Here is a 3,968-nt window from a genome sequence, read left to right as displayed (position 1 = left end):
GATTTAAAATCAAATTCTTTTTAAAAATACTTGTACTTTTACTCGTTACTTTTTAAAAGTAACGTTGCCATATATGTATATACATATATATACAGTACAGAACCCGTTATCCGGAAATCAGAAAACCGAAAAACCGGAACGATATTCGATAAATTTTCCCGCCAGTTAAAAAAAAAAATTTTTTTTCCCGCATAAGATTTTAGGATTTTTCTTTCTTTTTTGAAAGATATTTACCTTACCATCATTTTGGAAATAATCATTAGTATATTAGTTCATCGTTTTTTCTTCTTTTTAAGATTATTTCCAAAAAAAAATTTTTTTTAGTAGGGTTTAACAATAAAAAAAACGGCTTTTTGTAGCGATTCAGAAAACCGGAAAAATCAGTTATCCGGAATAGCGATGGTCCCAATCGTTCTGGATAATCGGTTCCCTACTGTATATGTAATTTTTAAAATGAAGAGGCATTTGGAACAATATTTCTTAAAAATAGAACATACAAAATACAACTTATTAAAATCTCAGCTGGAATTGGAATGTTTCTTACATATTAAATTTGAAAAAAACAGCTCACTTTCTTTTTGGAACATAAATTAAAAAATTAATGTACTACTTGAATCTGCATTTTGTTCCCTCTGTTACCAATGTTCAAAAATGTTTATTTAAAAAAATATATGTTTAACGACATAGAAACGATCGAATTTTTAGTACTTACATTATGTTACCAACATTGAGTATTTATTATTTTTCTACATTATCATTTTTATAATTATAAAAGATAAAAATATTTCCCCTTTGGTACTATTTATGGAAACTTTTAAAATTTTTATTAAACCTTCTATCTTATATTTGAAGTTAATATTTCTAAAATATTGCATAATACATATATGCACTCTAGTCAAATTTCGATTGTGAATCACTAAAATTGCTTTTTGTTAAAATATATGGTGAAATAAACCTATATAAATGGTTGGTAATAGAGTGCAAAAAATAACAGAGGTGATGGTTAGCAATAGAGTTAAATTTTGAAAGTACTTGCATTACTAATTACTAAATTTTAGTCACACAAATATTGATTTATTGATTAAATTTATTTAATATGCAATGAAATACAAAATTAAAATTCCACAAATTAAAGTTTAAAGAATTTTTCCTCACATTATTATATAATATTAAGCTTCAAATTAAAAAAACAACAAAATTTTTGAAGTTAACAATATAAACAATTAAGTTAACAAATTAAAGTTTACAATATTACAATTACAAAACAAAAATCGATAAAGCTAATTTTTAACTTAATACAATTGTGAGGAGAGTAGATAATGACAATGTCTACCTTTATCTATGAAAAGGTACCCCACCATAGATTCGAGTTAACATGTATTATATACTAGTGAATGGGAATTTTATTTTTGTAGTAGTAGAAACATTACAGTACTCCCCCACCAGAATTATATCTATGATAGAATTCGATGAACGGATACCACTAGTTGATTCATTGCTATTTCGTGAGGATCCGGGAGAGCTGTATTAAGATCACCGTACTTTTTGAGTGCTGATCGTGAGAGCTGGATTAAGTTCTCGGTCGTGGTCGTTCCTGTGTTGCCTTTAGCAGTCGAGTGTATATGTTATTCGTTGTGTGTAATAGAGTCTGTGTAGCAACGGCGCTAAGAGGTAGATAATGACTCAATCACAGGTAGCAAGATAACTGTTCAATGTGGCTCATCCATCGAAGTAGGCGAAGTAGCGTGAGCGTTACTGTCAAGGTAAACATGTGCACATCACGTCCGATGGTCATCAATGTGGGGATAGTAGTTATCGGCAATGTCAACCTTTATCTAAAAAAAGGTACCCCACCATAGATTCGAGTTAAGATGTCTTATATACTAGTGAATTGGAATTATATTTTTGTAGTCGTAGAAACACTACAATGTTTCATTGGAATGATCTTGGTAATAAAGGAGAAGAGTAACAGAAGGGGAAGATTAAACTGCAAGTTAATTTACTTTAACTGGTTCCATCTGAAAGAAAAAAAATCTATACCTAACTTAAAAGCATAATTTGATGTTACTATTCTTAAACTGTATAAAACATCTGGGCACCTGAGGCCGGTTGTGGCCCTTTTCCCATTTATCTTTAGCTTGATGTTTGAGGTGCTTCGATGAGGTTGTGAAATGCAAATGAAGTAAAGGAGTATTCATGTGGATCATTGAGGTTCTGACTGTGTAATTATATGCAGTAGGGTGATAGGACTATATTGTAAAAGTATGAACTTTAACTAAGCTGATATGATGAAGATGAGGTTATGTATATGCTATTGATCTCGGGAATATGCATCACTGCAATAGTATGTTGCTATTGGTCTGTTGTTCTTGTCTTCAGTTAAATTTTCAAATAGGAATATTTCATTGAAATTTACTGTAGAGAAAGAGGTGGCTTTTTCGTAGAATTTGTTATTTAATTTTGCTATATGTTTGTCTACTGCATCTATTTTGAGGTCATGGTGTATGATGTTACTATTCAAAAATCAAAAGAATATTAAAGCAATAAATATATAACAATTTTGCTGGTAACAGAAAGGAAAGTTATTAATACATCCTCACCTTGTTAATGTTTTATATTCTTAGAATACAGCAAATATATTGACCTTTTTTAAGTTGTCTGTCTTATCTAAAAACAGTAACCCAGAGATTCGTTGGCCCCATTTTTGCTAACTCAACGGTTAGTACAACACTTATGGTAACTGAGTGGAAAAATCCTGGAATAACATTCAAATGTTTGATTTTTACACAAAAGTAATGTTAAAATGTTATATTAGATAAGCTGTGCTACATAGTACATACAAGACGATTTTCAAACTATACAAATTAAAATTGTTTTCAATTAACAGTTGGATTAATTACAGTTAAACAAAAGAAAAAGAAGGTTGGAACATAGCAATTCATTTGTATATGAAGTGTTGAAAAGATACTACACTGGCATTATTTTTAAAATACAAATTTCTACGCATTTACATTTACTGAAGACATGCTGCAAATTAATTTGAATACTTAATAATATTAATTGAAATTTTATTTCAGTAATTAAAATTACTTAGTCATGGAACATGAAATGCGCACGTTTTTGTAAATGAATCTCATCCTACTAGCTTTTTAATTTTCACACATTAAGTATGTTATCGAATAGTTTCTCAAACAGTATCTATTTAAATGTTCATTTATATAGATACTGTTTATCTTCTAGCTTTTCTACAACATGTCTACTAGCCTTTCAATTCTACTAACACGTCTACTAGTTTTTTTACTTTTTACACATTAAGAATGTTGTTATAGAATACTTTCTGAAACAGTACCTATAAAAAAGACCCACATACCTACCAGTTTTTCAATTTTTCACATATTAAATAGTTTGACTTACATTTTCTAAATCAAGCACTCCACTGTTTTATGATTTCATATATTATACTCGCCTGCTGTTGATCTATATTTCTAATTCAAACAACAAATTTTCAACAAGTCGGAAAAAAATTTTCTAAATCGAATAGAACCGGGTATCCGATTATGTCCAACTGAAAATGTCTCGGCTTTATTCAACATAGTTATGAAACTGAAAAAAAAGGATATTATGTTTTTGAAATCTGTTTTAACAATTTAAACCAATAGCAAAAAAGATAACCTAATAAGATGGTGAGCTTACCTAAAATTAATCTTGAAGCAATTAAGAACAACATAATTTATTTTGCAGGTTAAAAATCACATCTTTTTTATTCGAATTTTTGAAATAGCAAAGATGACAAACATGTAGTCTATTCTGTTTTTTTTTATTCGTCTCCGAAGAGCATGGAGTTAGTCTGCAACGGGCTTCATGGGATTTCTGATAAATGGCAGCAGGGCGATGCTGAGCCACCTATTTGGTTTTTGTCCATTTTTCCTCTATGTAGCACTCATTTAGTATGTTTTATATTATTAATA

This window comes from Parasteatoda tepidariorum, chromosome X1 (assembly GCF_043381705.1).
Source record: "Parasteatoda tepidariorum isolate YZ-2023 chromosome X1, CAS_Ptep_4.0, whole genome shotgun sequence".
NCBI classification, from domain to species: domain Eukaryota; kingdom Metazoa; phylum Arthropoda; class Arachnida; order Araneae; family Theridiidae; genus Parasteatoda; species Parasteatoda tepidariorum.
Note: the sequence above shows the minus strand (reverse complement) of the source record.